Here is an 18,205-nt window from a genome sequence, read left to right on the forward strand (position 1 = left end):
TTCTTATACCAAACATAAACAATTTCATAGACTATGACTAGCAGGTCACTCTGCAGTCATGATGGATCAAGACAAAAACAAGACCACTCTGTATCTGTGAACATTGCCCAACCTACAAAATTCCAAAACATCTTCCCCACTCCCAACAACCCCCTCCCCCCGGCCTTGCCATTGGGTAATATGGGTAGCTGCTGTTTCTTTGACAGTTACACCTTGGGCCTCACTCTAGTCTGCCCTCTCTATAGTTAAGATGGCTATGATGCCCATCACAGCATCACCCTGTCTCCTGACAGCATCCGGTCAGAGCAAAGCTCTGCTCCCTCAACCCCCCCCCCCTCAAATCACTGACACAAGCCCGAATCCTGTGCTTCTGAACACCCTCTCACTGCAATGCCAGATGTTCCAACACACAATAGCCTCAACTTGTTCAACCATGTGTGTGTTCCTGGTGGTGTTTAGCTAGAAGATGCCAACACCACAAAATATCAGTATTTACCCTTCCTGCCTTTTCAAAGGTCACCTTCCCCCAGTGTTTTTAAAGGAGGAGGTTTATGTAGCATCTACACATGGCTCCATCTTGCTTCACAGCTGCTCTCTGGACCCTATCGGGCACTCTTAGCGCCGCCATAGGAGTTCTGGGACCACCATCTTTTACCTTCTTTCCGAAGAATATAATAAACACAAAACTGTGAGCAAAGTATCTATGGAAGGATTTGTAAGTAATGGAGCACAGCATAGAGCACGTAATTTAAAACTGATAATGAGCATCCACATGCAAAAGTTTCTCAGGTACTCCTTTCACACCTCCTCCCATGGCCACCCTCCTCCAGCCCACCTCTTAAGGCATTTCTACCCGATTCTCTTTGCTTCTCTACCTCCAGAGTTCCAGCGTTGGTTACATGTTTTCTGTCCTTCCATCCATCTCTCCTTCTGTCTTCTGTGTGCGTCATCACCCTCCAGCAACCTCTCCCATATTCTTCTCTCAACTATTTGCAGAGACTCCAAACCCTGAGCTCAACCATAAAAAAGGAGTAGGAGAGTGATAGTGGTGGTGGTAACCCTATTATGCATGTCAGTTTTCTCTCCTGGATGCCCTATATTAAGCAGACGATGTAGCAGTTGAGATGGAGTTGGGCAGAGGGGTAAACAGAAGAATCACAAAATTCTGCTCTAATTCTATGAAACTGGTTTTCCAATTTTCTTGGTTGAGAATCTCAATGAGAAATATATTTACATTGTAACCCAGTATATACAAACATACAAACATGATAGATAGTAGGTAAATAGGGATACAGAAATATTGCAATCTCACTAAAACACTCTCTGATATTTCCTTTTTTTATTCCACTTCATTTTTCAATGAAAAACTTGCACTCGGCTACAACCTGTTACATTGATTTCATGACCCACTAAGGGATCTCACTTTAGTTTGTGCACACTCTCCTAAAGTGATTAACATCTAAAAATGACAAAACTTTCTTCCACCACAGGTAGAGAGATACATCTTACACTGACACACCACACATACCCACCTGAGGCATCATCATGCTGGTTCCTGAGCTAGAGAGAGGAAAAAAGTCAATGGACTCTTCTTCACTCTGGGTTTCATAGGCAGCATGAACTCATTTGACTATAGTGAGGCCCAAAATAGAGCATCAGTTCCCACAGTGACCAGTTTGTGTGAAGGAGCTCCTTTCAGGTGGAGGGACTTGAAGCTCAGCCAAGGGTGGAGCAAGCAAGCCAAGGACCAGATCAGAGGCAACTCAGAATGTGACTGCAGTGGCCTCTGGGGACAGAAGCCAGAATCCAGTGGCCCAAGAAATACATAGAAACGGAAGGTTGAAGAATGCAGTTAGACATGTGAACAATGAGACCAACATCACAAATAGATCACCCTAGGGAGTCAGTGTCTACATAGAGGAAGAAAGGTGGTTGATGCCAAATGTAGAGGGAAGCGTGGCCCCAGGAATAGAACCTGGCTCGGGAGAAAGGGGTGGGAACTGCACAGGTAAAGCACTCCTGGGGGAAATGTATGCAGCTCCATTTGAATTGCAATTCATTTGGATTTGAGACAGCATACCATTTTGGCTAGCTACTCTTCAGTACCTTTACTCCTAGGACATACATCTTCTCAAACAGGGGTTTTTGAAGTGTGCATTCATTATCTTTCCCTGAAGTTAAATTTATTTTCACTGATTTTTAAGCTCAAGACAGCCTTGCTGGTATGTTTATACCGCGGCGTTTATTTTCAGAGGTAGAACTGCAATAAATGAAAAATATTTTCCCTTCAGTAGAACGGGAAATATTACACTTAGATATTTATAAGTATGACTGGTTATTTTTTAAAACACAAAGTCAAAAATATTATAATTATTATACATGGCTGGCAATAATTTTCCAAGTGTGTCTAGTATAAAGACCGAAAGTAATATTCACGACATGAACTATACTTCAAACTGAATATAGAATAAAAATGGATTTAAATAACCAGAGCGAACTGCATATCTAAGTAGTCCATGCAAATCAGTTTAACTCTTTTATGCTAGAGCTACAATGCTGGGAAATCACCATAATAAAAGTAATAAACTACTATTTTTTTAGTACATATTTTATTCCAAGTGATATGGTGGGTGTTTCAGATGCATTCTCTTATTTAATACTCATGATAATCCTTGAAGTAGGTGTCATTAACCCTATCTTGTAGGTGGGAAAACCAAAGCACAGAAAGATCAAGTTATCTACCCAAGATCAACACAGTAAGTGGCCAAATAGGACAGAGACATGTATTGCCTTGGCACAAGTCTGTATTTGTTTCATGTCATGTCCAAGTGTTCTTCCTTCACTGAGGATAGGAGATGGCTAAGGATGGCTCTCCTCCATCACATCCTGCCCAGAATCCTCAGCAGCAACCAGGCATCCCTTGATAAGGGAGCAAAATAGTTACTTGAAATGGGCCAGAAAAGTATTATATTATTCTACCAAGAAGACACTTTGTGTTGCAAAGCTTTGTTTCAATATTGAATTCCAATTTTAATGAGCTAGTAATTCATGTGTTTCCTTGGATTTGGAAACTATATACGTTTTTTTAAAGATTTTACTTATTTATTCATGAGAGACACAGAGAGCAAGCGAGAGGCAGAGACACAGGCAGAGGGAGAAGCAGGCTCTCTGCAGGGAGCCCAATGTGGGACTCGATCCCGGGACTCCAGGATCATGCCCTGGGCTGAAGGCAGGCACTAAACTGCTGAGCCACCCAGGTATCCCCTATATACATTTTTTTAATGGACACTTTCCTCTCTCAGAAGTAGCTTTCTCTAGTGTTTTGCCATAATTATATGACACATGAACTAATCACAATTTCTTATAGGATTGGTAAGAGTATAAAATTTTAATTGGTGGGGAGGAGAGAAAGTAGAGACCAGCCTTCTCAGTGTAACACAAATGGAACAATACACACTCATGAAGGGAATTTTGATGATACAATAATTTTTATTAGCTTGATACGCTGACTGAGAAAAGAAATAGCATGCATTTTTTAAAAGTGACTTTTACGGAAGAATAATTTGTTTGCATAAAATATGATTACTTACCCTCATAAATGTTTATTTGAATATATTGCACTATAACTAAAGCCAACTGCATCAGCCACAGCAGGGAAACCCAATTCTGAATTGCAAAACAAACCAAAGGTGTGACTTGGAGCACATCAGCATCCCATGCTGACTCGAGGAAATTTTGGCAGTTAAAATTCTGCTGATCTTCCAGGATGAGAGGATTTAATGAGGCCAAATCTTTTAGAAACGGGTGGGGGAAAAATAACTACAATTCAGACTGGGGCCTACCCCTTCCAAATAGAACAGTACCCATAAAAGGCTGGTCAGCACCTTTCTCAGGTTCACCTGAGTTTCCAACCCATTGTCCCCACTAGAATCTCACCTGGCAACCACAGGCCAACTCCAGTTTCAGATGCATTTTTTGTAGGTATGCATTAAAATAAATGTGGGAAGATTTAGAAAATGGTTATGTGGGCTGTGCTCCCCAAAGTCAACCTGTCTCCACCATTTCTATTCTTCGACTTCTGCCTTCATTCATTTACCTTTCCAGCCCCATGAGCCCTGGGAACTCCTGAATTATGACATAATTTCATTAAAAGGAGTCATGAGGGGAACCTGGGTGGCTCAGTAGGTTAAGCACCTGGCTCTTGATTTTGGCTCTAGTTGAGTCATGATCTCAAGGTCGTGGGGTCGAGCTCCGTGTCAGGCTCCGTGTGCTCAGCATGGAGCCTACTTAAGATTCTCTCTCTCCCTCTCCTCTGCCCACTCTGCGCACCCTCCTCACCCCCTACCACCACTCACGGGCTTGTGCTTCCTAATAGATAGATAGATGATAGATAGATAGATAGATAGGTGATAGATAGATGATAGATAGAAGTCTTTTAAAAATATTACTTATGAAATATTACTCTCATCAAGTTGAAAATTGGAAGGTCTTCAAGGACAGGGGTTCAGGTTGTCTCCATCCAGAAGGGGAGTGCAGAAAGGAGTAGGGAAAGGACTCATCCTTGACAAACACTAATTTTCTCATCTAAGGCTACCAAGACATCACAGTGAGTCAGAGATAAAGGGAGCCCCAAGACTTACTATCCCCATTTCCTAGGGCCCAGCTCTTCCAAATATCCTAAAACTATCTCTACTCCTAACACACTGGAAGCTCTATAAGCATTTACTGATGAAGGATACAAGAGATGAGTAAGGAAGGTCATGGAGGAAGTACAGAAGGATAGGCAAGGTTTCATGGGTCAGACTAGGACATCTTGAAATCATACAACTGTGCAAAAACAAAACAAAAAACCAACCACGCTTTATTTTTGTAGTGATGATTCTTCATAATTCGATAATTTCTTTACTCTGCATTACCAAAGAAACCCTCTTTATTTTTTCTTAAATTTCATTTATTTATTCATGAGAGACAGAGGAGGGGGAGAGGCAGAGACAAGGGAGAAGCAGACTCCCCACTGAGCAATGAGCCAGATGCAGGGCTCCATCCCATTCAACTGACTGAGCCACCCAGGTCCCCCCTGAAAATCCTCTTTAATACTGTGATTTCCTTTCTGTTTTTACTTTTATTTACATTTATTTTATGCAGAATTTACTCCCAAGGCCTAAGTTTTTGTTTCTTCAGTTTCTTCTGGGATATTTTCTTCTTTTTTTTTCTCTCAACTTCCTTTCCTTGTTAGGAATAATCTGCCCCTTTTAAGTAAGGATCATCTCAGGGAAGCAGGGAGAACTCATGTATAGGTGAATCCAACCATGAGTCCTACAAATTCTATGCTGCATCTTAGAAGCTTTGTTCACCAGGATGAGCTCAATGACCAGAGAATCTACATCTAAACCCTTAAGTCCAGCATTATTCTCTGCATTTTTAAGCATGTGCAGTCAAAACCCAGCACTCTATTTGGGCCCCTGACCCTGCATGCAGTCCTGCTGTTTATAGTGGTAGCCCCTACCTACCAGCTCCACCACCGTAGTAACGGAATGCCACACATTGCTTCTGCAAAGTGACATCCTTCAGATACTTGGTGGCTTTTACGCTATCCCACCAATATAGCCCAGGCAGTTTCACATGTGTTCTTAAAGTGAACATGAAGATCTGAACCTCTTGATTTGCATGACCTTGTAGTGTTTTCTGAGTTGAGTGAGTAGCACAACATTGTGAGAGATCACCTCAGGCCGCTTACAGGAAGAAGTGATTTTTGTTTTTAAGTAAACAGGAAAGCATGATTTCTGATGTCACCTTATTACTTTTCTGTTTAACCCTGTCATACTAAAAACAATATAAAATAAGGAAAGGGGATGGAAATGAAAAAGTAGACACATTGACCCTCCCAAAGTGCCAAGCATGTGTGTTATGACACAAGATCCTCATCACTCTTCAATTTAGAGATCAGGAAACAGTAGTTAAGTTGGCCAGGGTCACAGAGCAGGTAATGAAGTAGCTGGCCCATGCTTGACCTTTCAGAACCACTGGCCAATTACCATTTAGACTCACTGCGTCTTTTTTTTTTTTTTTTTTTTTGGATTATATTGCATGGATTCGGAATTTATTGCTAAGGGTGAAATTAAAACACCACATATTTACTGTGACATTTTCATTCACCCTGACAATTTCTGTTTCCCCTTACTTAGGTAGGGCCTTAGTTAGAGTTCCACAGTTCACCAAGAGCCACAATTTTAAATCTAATTCCCAAAGCTGTTTCTTTAGAATGCAATTGCAGAAAACAGAAGGGGCAGATGTTAGTATTAATGCCACCACATTGAAACAGTTTCTGGAAATGTAGCCTGAAAGAGGATTTGCTCTAACTACTGATGGCTGTCTCGGTTCTGTTACTGCCCTTGCCTATAGAGGAACCTATGACAGGTAAACCACTGGGGCCTCCTCCCACAGAGGGCTCCTCACCCAGCAGTTGCCTGTTCCATCCGGTGCTCTAGCAAACAGCCCTGATAGAAGGGCCCCATAACTGTATTTCTAGACACCAGGTTATGACTGTGTCCACCGTAGGAAGTTAGTTTTGTGTTTTTAAAAAATCATCACACAAGCATCCTCACAGCATGAAACCTGAGAAAAAGGGGTAAATGCCTCCCATGGTTGTGTCAGGAGGAAAGTGAACGACAAAATGGCTAATATTTTATTTCCACATTATTTCCCTAAGCCCCCTTGTTCTCCAGACCTTTCCGTCCTTTTAAACCACAGGTAGCTTCTGGCAAAGCTTAAGACAGATGGCAACGTAGAGTTCCTGGCAGCCGAGATAAATGTACGTAATATCGAGCACCCAGCACACAGCTTTGGAGGCTCAAGACACCCCCTGCTCCTTCCTGACACCTCAGGAAGGGTCGCTTGCTAAAATAATTTTCTGGTTAACAAGAAATCTATGCAACATTTCATGCCCGGCTTGTTTCAGAAGCCCCCTCTGAGGGATCCACGCTATGCATTTTAATTTAGGTTTACATGTTTTGTTTTTTAATAGAATGAACTGTGCATAACAACACATTTCCCAATATGAAATGAAAAGCCCTCGATACAGTTCATCCACTGGAAGGTTTTAAATCTAAATCCAGAACAAATAAAGCAAAATAAACCCAGCAGGACTCCAACTTTCCTCTTCTAACATTTGGTAATTTGTTTGGGCATGGAGCGTGGGGAGATGTGGGGCAAGGAGGAGGTGGGGGAGGCAGAGAAGCACAGGATGTTTGCGACCTGCAAAGGAATCCTTATTCTCATCTCGAGTCCAAGACCTTGTATTGAACATCACAGTATGTAAGATGCTGTCCTGAATCCCTCTTGGTCATTTTGCCACATTTGCTGGAAATCAATCCGTTTGCAATCAGCTCAGATTTCAAATAACCTTTGAGAGGCTTTTTACCATTGCAGCATGTAAATGGAGATTTCAGATCCATTTGAAAACGCAGCAGGAGGGCTAATTTGGAGATAATAGACATTTTCTATTTGTTTGTGTTCAAATCCACAAGGTTTTATAGAATTCCAGGAACTTGTTGGTTAACACAGATTTTTCTAACAAAAGCTCCGTCCAGAACCTGGCAGCTTCCAAGCACGCACTTAGCCCAGTGACTGACCCAGGAAGAGAAAGGTCCAGAGCACTCACTTGAACTGCCTACAGTCACTCAAGGATGCAAAGCAGCCCCTTTCAGCCATATCTTCAGAAGGCTGTGCCCCATGTCGACATTCCCAGTGTCCATCCTGAAGACCCTGAAGAAGTGGGAAGCACTGAAGATGCTGAGTGGTTCTAGGAAGTGGCCCCCTACCCCTCCTGCCCTCCACTGGTAGCATTTGAAGCATCGGACTCCTCTGACAGGGTGATCCATTTCTCCCAGGGCTTGGAGGAGTTTGATTAGTGGATTTGGGCAAATGCACCACTTTAGAGAATGTTTTGCATTATCCCAGTCATGAACATATACTTGCTTCAATCCACAAACATAGGAAATTACAAAAATCTAGAATTCAACCCTCAGCTTCTTTTCCTCTGATTTATTCATACAAATCCTCTTCTAGGCCTGTGAGGTCACCTGCAAGAGGAAACTCATTGTTATTTCTCCCCATCACGTTAGTCTGAAAGTTAAAGAGATTGTAAATGAGACTGCAAAGATGCCTTACCTTCTTTCTATTTTCTAAGTCCTACTCATCCTTCAAGATCCAACCCCAGCGAGTCTTCCCGAGGTCTTTCCCATCCACTCACAGGTCACACTGAAATACCGTGGATGTTAGCTTCAGTATCCTATATTGTGTTCAGGTCTCTCCCTAACCAGGTTTCTGTAAAAACTGAGAATTAAGACAGAGTATAAACATGGGAACCAAAATATCAGCCTAGTTACCAAGTTGTTTTGTTAGACTAACCCCTAGATTTATTGAGGCAGACTTGCTCCCAATATTAGGCAGCCCTGGACCAGGGCAAGGGATGGATACCTGTCCAGGAGAAACATACATGTTGGAAGAGAAGCATGGAGGAAAGCTCATGTCCCACATGGACAAACGAGCTCCCAAGAGGAGAAGGATGGAAGTGTCTAGAGCACATTTCACCACTCACATGGGTCACTTCTCCCCTTCATTGGGGGCGGAGTGAATAAAAGGGAGAGAAAAGTCTGGCATCTGTTCAAGAAAATTTCTCCTTGAAGAAGCCAGAGAGGGGAAAATTTTCTTTTCCTCCAGCACATAGTTTTGTGTTAAATTTGTCCACACATGTTAGTTTTGTTTCTTTATCTGGGTTTTTTAAGCTTCTTCGGGATAAGAGCCATGTCTTACATATCTCGTATCCCTCACAGAGGCAAACACAATACTAGGTAAATAATGAATATTTAAGAAAGATTGGTCTTTAAAAGGATTGACAAGAGCAAGGATTGTTCAAAGTTAACTGTTCGCATTTGTGAAAAACAACTAAATTGTAGAAATTCAAATCTGTTTCATCAATAGGTTGACCAGTTTGGACCTGGGTCCCAGTCAAATCTTCATATCCAAAAAACTATACCTAAAACCACACAGCCTTATTATTCTCTATTGCAAAAACCCCTCTCTTTCACTACTCAGAACACATTATCACCTAAAGATCTTGAGCATAATTTGGCATAAGCTCATTCTTCACACACTCAGATCTTAAATATCTATTCCCCTTTGATGAAATATCTATAGCAAATATTGCAGGATTTGGTTCAAAAAAAGAAGAGAAATACATTTCAAACTGCAAGAAATAGTGCTGGGAACTATCACTTCCGGGCAGACACAGGTAGCATATATTCAAATTCCTCCATTTGGGTTGATGAATATCTTGCAGTTACACCATAAGCAGAAATAAGAAAATCTATACACTGAAGAGATGCCCTACCAGCACACAAAGCAAACTGTGAGTGTAAAATTCTTGAGTGTTTACACACCATCTGCCTGGATATGAAAAAATGCAGTCACAGGCATAAATGGAGGGATAACAAATGAAAGAAATTCAAAACTGGAATGCCCTGAAAGTCAAGCTCTAGAAGTTCCCCCAAATGAGAGTTGACAAGGTGCTACCTACTTTCTGCATAGATTGCAAGAGCATTAGTGAAGCTGTTGCATGTTTATTGGTTAGTGTCCTCTCCCTGGAAGAGGTATGTTTTTAAGTATCCCTAGAAGAAAAAGAAAAATGTGGCCTGCAGACAAATGTATGCATTGATCCATATCTAACCAAGAAACTACCTTCTATGAAGGAATATCTGCAACTCTTAACTATCATCAACTAGAGGCAATTGATAGAAACACTGTGTAACACTATATCAATGATGTTGGTGGATTCTGTTACCTATAGAGGTGCTTCTGAGGAACACCCTGGGAAAATGGCCTTCCAAGGCAGGCATTAACTACCAAGTGGTCAGGACCCCTGGGTGGCTTAGTTGTTTAAACATCTGATTCTTGATTTGGGCTCTGGTCATGATCTCAAGGTCGTGAGATTGACCCCCATGTGGGGCTCTGTACTCAGCGCAGAGTCTGCTTGAAATTCTCTCTCTCCCTTTCCTCCTGTCCCTCTCCATGCTGCTCATGTGCTCTCTCACTCTCACTCTCCCTAAAATAAATAAATAAAATATTAAAAAAAAAAAACTACCAAGTGCTTACTAGCAAGCCAACCTTAAGTGGAGAAGTTGAAATCATGGAAATACTGTCAGGAAACTGGCTCCAAAAAGTCACCAAAACCTACCCCAAACTCCCCAGCTTCTCCCTAAACCATTGAAAAAAATTGTTCCTTTGACTTAATGAGTCCATGTAGTTCTTTTATTTAATAGACACTTATATAGTTCTTATTATGTGTCAAGCAGGGCTTTAGGTATGTTACTCCTCTTGCCAAGCTGACCAAAGCATAATGATGACAATAATACTTTCTCTACCCTTTCTCTGAACTTTGGGGCTCACATCCATAAAGCCAAGAAAACTAATGTCTGCATAAATTTACTCAGACAATCCAAGAATCAAGCAATTGTAGATAAAAATAAGATTGATCCCTAAGAGCTAAACTATAATTATAAATTTAAAAATATATCAAGGTAGACATATGTAAAGTCAACTTAAAAAGAAAAATTGCTCTTTATCGTAATCCTATTGGGCTACTATAACAAAAATGCCACAAATTGGGTATCTTGCACACAAGGGAAATTCCTTTCTCACAGTTCTGGAGGTTGGGAAGTCTAAGATCAAGGTGCCAACAGTTCAATGTCTGATAAGGGCTCACTTCGTCATAGACAGCTGTCTTCTCCTGTGATTTCACATGGCAGAGGGACAAGAGAACTCTCTGGAACCTTTTCTATAAGGGCCCCAAGCCCCCTCATGAGAGCTCCACCTATGAATTTGGAGAGGATACAAACATTCAGACCGTAGCATTCTCAGACCTACCAGTCTTAGTTTTCATCAGACTGAAACTGTTTAGACACTTCCAACACACTGAGTCTGAAAGAAGGTAAATCGCCTTAGATATATAGGGGGAGAAGGGACTCCCAACAGCCAATAGCAGTGGGTTCATTTGGGCACCATCCAGGGAACAGTGAAGTACTTGGTCAGTCCAACTTATATACTAATGCACCTGATGCGTTGTCTCTTTTCTGGAAACGTACGCACTGGGGCATGCCAACAAAGCTGATGACATGAAGTGTTTGAGTCATATTAAGTCTCCTAGCCTTACTTCCATGGTCACCAAGCAGCCTTCTGATAATTTGGTTTCTCTTACACATATAACTTGTCTCCAGGGAGAGCATACCCTCAGGCCAACCAGGAATTTCTGGTCCTGTGGCAATTATTTTTCTCATAATAAATTATTAAGCTGGCATTATGACTTTATACATCAGCCTGTTGAGAACTTTTTTCATGTAAGTCCAGTCAACTCAGAAACAACAACAAGATCTGTTTCTGAATTTGGAGCCCAAAGCGCCAGACCCTGATCCTCTCAGTTATATGCCATCTTGTGAAGACTCCCAGTGACCAGTCCCCAATTATGCAGCACCCTGAATGAATGACCCTGACAAAATAATTAACATACTTTGTGGCTGAGCAATAGGATCACACGTAAGGGACAAGTAAAACATAGACCAAAAAGGACAGACTTTTGGATTAAACAAATTTGTGCTTAAACCTGGCTCTACGATTTGCTAGCTTTGTTATTTAACCTCTGATTCTCAATTTTCTTACTTAAAAATGGAGGAAATGCCTACGTTAATAATTAGCAGTTCTGAAAGTGCAGACCCTGGGTGTCTTGATAAATTCAGGCTGCTATAACAGAATACCATAGGCCACGTAGCTTATAAATAACAAAAATGTATTTCTCACACTTTGGGAAGTCCAAGATCAGGGTGGCCACAGTCTCTGGTGAAAACCTGCTTCCTGGTAGTCCATCCACTATGTCCTTCATGGTGGGAGGGGGAAGAGAGCTCTCTGGGGTCTCTTTTATAAGGGTGCTAATCTCATTCACAAAGGTGCTGTTCTCAAGACCTAATCACCTTTCAAAGGCCCCCACCCCCTGATACCATCACCTTGGAGGTTAGGATTTCAACATATGAATTTTGGGAGGACACAAACATTCAGTCTATAGCACTGGACAAGCAGCAACAACATTTATAGAAACTCATTAAAAATGGAAATTCTTACACTAACAATGAGACTGAAGAAAGAGAAATTAAGGAGTCAATCCCATTTACAATTGCACCCAATAGCATAAGATACCTAGGAATAAACCTAACCAAAGAGGTAAAGGATCTATACCCTAAAAACTATAGAACACTTCTGAAAGAAATTGAGGAAGACACAAAGAGATGGAAAAATATTCCATGCTCATGGATTGTAAGAATTAATATTGTGAAAATGTCAATGTTACCCTCGGCAATTTACACATTTAATGCAATCCCTATCAAAATACCATGGACTTTCTTCAGAGAGTTAGAACAAATTATTTTAGGATTTGTGTGGAATCAGAAAAGACCCCGAATAGCCAGGGTAATTTTAAAAAAGAAAACCATAGCTGGGGGCATCACAATGCCAGATTTCAGGTTGTACTACAAAGCTGTGGTCATCAAGACAGTGTGGTACTGGCACAAAAACAGACACATAGATCAATGGAACAGAATAGAGAATCCAGAAGTGGACCCTGAACTTTATGGGCAACTAATATTCGATAAAGGAGGAAAGACTATCCACTGGAAGAAAGACAGTCTCTTCAATAAATGGTGCTGGAAAATTGGACATCCACATGCAGAAGAATGAAACTAGACCACTCTCTTTCACCATACACAAAGATAAACTCAAAATGGATGAAAGATCTAAATGTGAGACAAGATTCCATCAAAATCCTAAAGGAGAACACAGGCAACACCCTTTTTGAACTCGGCCACAGTAACTTCTTGCAAGATACATCCACGAAGGCAAAAGAAACAAAAGCAAAAATGAACTATTGGGACTTCATCAAGATAAGGAGCTTTCGCACAGCAAAGGATACAGTCAACAAAACTAAAATACAACCTACAGAATGGGAGAAGATATTTGCAAATGACATATCAGATAAAGGGCTAGTTTCCAAGATCTATAAAGAACTTATTAAACTCAACACCAAAGAAACAAACAATCCAATCGTGAAATGGGCAAAAGACATGAACAGAAATCTCACAGAGGAAGACATAGACATGGCCAACATGCACATGAGAAAATGCTCTGCATCACTTGCCATCAGGGAAATACAAATCAAAACCACAATGAGATACCACCTCACACCAGTGGGAATGGGGAAAATTAACAAGGCAGGAAATCACAAATGTTGGAGAGGATGTGGAGAAAAGGGAAACCTCTTGCACTGTTGGTGGGAATGTGAACTGGTGCAGCCACTCTGGAAAACTGTGTGGAGGTTCCTCAAACAGTTAAAAATAGACCTGCCCTACGACCCAGCAATTGCACTGTTGGGGATTTACCCCAAAGATACAGATGCAATGAAACGCCGGGACACCTGCACCCCAATGTTTCTAGCAGCAATGTCCACGATAGCCAAACTGTGGAAGGAGCCTCGGTGTCCATCGAAAGATGAATGGATAAAGAAGATGTGGTTTATGTATACAATGGAATATTACTCAGCCATTAGAAACGACAAATACCCACCATTTGCTTCAACGTGGATGGAACTGGAGGGTATTATGCTGAGTGAAGTATGTCAATTGGAGAAGGACAAACATTATATGTTCTCATTCATTTGGGGAATATAAATAATAGTGAAAGGGAATATAAGGGAAGGGAGAAGAAATGTGTGGGAAATATCAGAAAGGGAGACAGAACATAAAGACTCCTAACTCTGGGAAACGAACTAGGGGTGGTGGAAGGGGAGGAGGGCAGGGAGTGGGGGTGAATGGGTGACGGGCACTGAGGGGGGCACTTGACGGGATGAGCACTGGGTGTTATTCTGTATGTTGGTAAATTGAACACCAATAAAAAATTTATTATAAAAATGTTTTAAAATTTTTTTTAATTAAAAAAATAAAATTTAAATTTAAAAAAATGGAAATTCTTGAACCCAACCCAGACCTGCAGAATCAGAAACTCTGAACATGAAGCCCAGAATCTACATTCCAACCAGCCTTCAGAAGATTCTGATGCTTACTAAAGTTTGAGAAGCACTGCAACGGTGTTGTGAATATTAGAAATCATGTGTACAGAGGTGCCTGGGTAACTCAGTCCATTAAGTGTCAGACTCTTAATCTCATCTCGGGTCTTGATATCAGGGTTGTGAGTTTGAGCCCTGAGTTGGGCTTTATGCTGGGTATGGAGCTACTACTACTACTACTACTAATAATAATAATAATAATAATAATGAAATTATGTGTAAAGTGTGTCTAGTACAGTGCCTGGCCAAAAGCAGATACTCAAGACATTTGGGCAGCTCTTATTGTTATCACTTCAGGAAATAACCAATGGGTTCTCCCATGATCTCACCATCCTGTTAAAATTTCATTTCTTACTTGGCCAAGAACATGTATTTTAAAGATGTCATCGAGTTACTTGTATTTGTTCAATTTTTACAGATTTTCCTTCTTTACTTAGCAGCATAAATACTTTTTCATAATCTTCTAATGTCAATGGCTGGCCAGTTTTCCATCAAGTAGACATGTCATAATTTACATAATCATTTTCTTAATTTGAACAATTATGCCACTTCTAATTTTTCAAGAGACATTTTTGGCATATGAGTTATTCCTTTCCTTGGAACAGTTCAAACTCCTAAACAGTATGTCATGTCACAGAGAATGAATGTGCATGAGCGTTCTAGGAACACACGGTTATGCCAGTGTTTTCAATGGACTGTCCCTGACTAGAAAGGTATCTCTTGGAATTATACCAGGCAGAAAAACAGTTACAATGATCACAAATTTTTTAAATTACTACGAAGTTTGAACATTTATGTTTGCTACAATGTGATGTAACTGTAAACTGTTACTTGACTAGGTCACAGAAACTCACAATTATTCTCTGTAAATCCATAGAAATGGATCTTTTATAAATCTGAAAAGTTGCAATTCTGAATTGGTTTAAAACTGATGGATTTCTGCATCCTTTTAAGTGAGAGAATATATAAATAAACAAAACTGAAAGTAGATTCCATTTTCCCTTTTTTTTTAAACATGTTTAAATCTTTAAGTACCTTGTGAATTTTACTACTGATATATAATTATAAATCCTACCTTGCATTAAGTTGATGTATATGCAATATATGAACAAAATGGAAAACAAGATAACATTAATGTTCATATTATCAGTAAAGGCAACTGTGTATTGTACAAAAAAATAAAAACACAGTATTTAACTATGGTATAATGGATGGATGCAGATATGGATGCAGATATTCATATCTGCTTCTGAATTACTATACTAAGAATATATATTAGCTAAAACCTTAGTATTTTTGTTGTTGCTGTCATTATCATTATCAGTAAGAAAGATATTGTATTTGAAAATGTGGTTTGCTATAGTTGTAATTGGACAAATACTTATTCTCAGTCATTGTTTTGCTAAGGTACTGGAATTGTGTGCTTAGCTCACTCTTATAAGAAGGAAAAATCTTGAATTTTTCATTTTTATTAAAATTAGAAATTCAAATTTCAGGCCAAGAACTATGAATTTCAGTTCCAAACTATAAGCAATTGTGAAAAATATTAAAACTCAATAAAATAAAGAGATATCTTATGAGATATAATAGAAACTTGAACGAGGTTTCCAGAAACAAAATCAATTTACAAAAAACAATATTCCTTTAGTAGCCATAATCAAATAGAAAATAATACAGTTTTCCCAAGAAAGTGTTTAGGAATCATCAATGTAAGAAGGAACATATAAGACTTTAATGCAAAATAGTTTAAGACACTAATTATAGGAGATTAAAAAAATGGATATGAGTTAAATGGGGAGCTCCACCATGTTCATGAATATAGTAACAACATGGTAAGTTTTCTTACCATGTAACAACATGGCCTGTTTTCTCCAAAATAACTTCTATGCTTAGTATAACTCCAAACAAAATTTCTGGTTTGAGGAGCATGGTAAATTCATGACAAAATGTATATTGGCAGAATAAAAGGACATAGATAACCAAGTTAACTTCCAAAAGCAGCAAAAAGGAAGGATTCACTCTACTAGATATTAACACATATCACAAAGCCTTGGTATTCACAATAATTTCACACAGAGGAAGAAATATGTAGATAAACTGAATAGAACATACACAGAACAGAGATACATGCAGGCACATAGCACACACACAAAGGCACTTGATTTGTGATAAAGACGGGTACCACCAAGCACAGATTATTCAGTAGGCGTTGTTGTGAAGACCTCTCCATACCCCAACTGTTCCCACCCTGTGCAAACCACCATAGTCCTTCCCTCTGAGTCCTGCAGAAGCCTCCTAGCTGGTCTTGCTTTTTCTTCCAATCTTCCTCAGCGTCATTAACAGCAATCCTGTTAAAACATAGTCAAATCATGCTTATGTTTCTATTTTTTATTTTTCCCAGCTTTATTAAGACAAAATTGACATGTAATGTTGTGTAAGTTTAAAATGCACAGTATTGATTTGAGGCATCATATACTGCAACATGATTACCACCTTAGACTTCATGCTTGTTTTTAATATACCGACTTATATGAAGACACAAGAAATCTTTTCTGGATTAATCCAGGAGAGAATAATAACTGATACTAATTGCACGCTTTCTATTATGAGGCACTCTGATTTACACATGTGAACTCATCTTCACAACAATCTTTGAAATAGGCATAATTCCCCCCATGTTAAAGAGGCACAGAGACCGGGGTGCCTGGGTGGCTCAGTGGGTTAAGCTTCTGACTCTTGGTTTCAGCTCAGCTGATGATCTCGTGGGTCCTGAGATCAAGGCCTTAGTGGGACTCTGCGCTCAGCAGGGAGTCCGCTCTGCCTACCCCCGACATGCACATGCACTTTCTCTCTCTCAAATAAATAAATAAATAAATAAATAAATAAAATTTTAATTGATTAAAATTAAAGAGGTAAAGTGATTTACCAAAGGTCACAGGTTACTAAACCTCTCTGTGTAGAGGTAGAGTCAGGATTCAAATCGTGGGAATTCTGACTCCAGAATGTTTGGGCAAGGTTTATAGCACAGAAAGATTTGTTTACTAGACTTGTAGATCCTCCACGTGGTTTTAATTAACCAGAAAATTAAGTCATGATGTTCATAATTGATTTTACAGCTATTATTCAATTTTATGGTAGGAGGGAATGATTATAAAATGTATTACAAAAATCCAACATGTTGCCTGAATCTGTCCCAGCTTTCTGACGTCTGCCTTGTTTCTACCACCCTGGTCTTTACATTATTCTCTTCTGCAATATGTTCAAAGATCTCTCCTTCGTTCCTTGGTTTCTTCCTCTTTCCCATGAGAGATCAAATGACTAAGCAGGGCTGCACATTCCAAAGCTGTCTCAGCACCTGGCTAGGAGGTAGCAGCACAGGTCTGGAAGTGGGACGACACATGGCTCAGCCAGTGACAACAGGTTGGAAGGGTAGGCTAGCACAGGCAATCAAGGTGACATGCACTGAGGGGGCTCAGTTCATGGGATGCAGCTTGCACTCAGCTGGCAGTGACCTAAAAGCAACTACAAAATTTTAAAGCAAGAAGAATGCAAAGTGCAAGATGGACTACAGAGTGTGTATGTGTGTTTGTGTGTGTGTGTGTGTGTGTGTGTGTGTGTGTAAAAGAGAGAGAGAGAGAGAGAAAGGAAGGAAGGAAGAGAATGCACAGGCTGAGAAAGAGAGGAAGAGACAGAGACAGAGAATATTTACTGTGTCGACCATCTCCTCCGTGTTGAACAAACTATGCATTTAGATAGGTTTTGCCTGAAGCATTATCTAAATTATCCAAGAAGTCAGGGAAATTAACCCAATCTTCAAAACAAATATTGACCTGTGTGGTCATGACTTAAAGAAAAGACATAAACTCTGAACATGAAAAATTAAATGCATCCTTTACATTTTAGGTTGAGGTTTTGAGGAGTTTGATAGGCAGAAAAGGAACTGATGATATATTTGCTATTGACAACTGACGTTATTTCTTTTTCCAGTTTTATTGAGATAGAATTAACTGTTTAAGGTATACAGCATAATGATATATGTATATG

At 39.9% G+C, this 18,205-nt stretch overlaps 1 long non-coding RNA gene across 2 annotated transcripts in view; it reads right to left on the reverse strand.

The window, feature by feature from the left end:
- Positions 1-4,445: 4,445 nt before the first annotated feature.
- The window catches only part of LOC119873674, a 28,956-nt gene continuing 15,196 nt past the window's right edge, over positions 4,446-18,205 (reverse strand). Inside the window, exons 1-3 of one of the 2 annotated variants that reach the window (XR_005365981.1) lie at positions 10,763-12,222; positions 8,170-8,334; positions 4,446-8,081 (exon numbers count right to left, since the gene is read on the reverse strand). This is a non-coding gene — a long non-coding RNA (uncharacterized LOC119873674). Of the gene's footprint in view, positions 8,082-8,169; positions 8,335-10,762; positions 12,223-18,205 lie in introns of those variants that run through there. The other variant, XR_005365980.1, reaches the window with a different exon arrangement.

Source organism: Canis lupus, chromosome 10, assembly GCF_011100685.1.
Source record: "Canis lupus familiaris isolate Mischka breed German Shepherd chromosome 10, alternate assembly UU_Cfam_GSD_1.0, whole genome shotgun sequence".
In the NCBI taxonomy this organism is placed as follows: domain Eukaryota; kingdom Metazoa; phylum Chordata; class Mammalia; order Carnivora; family Canidae; genus Canis; species Canis lupus.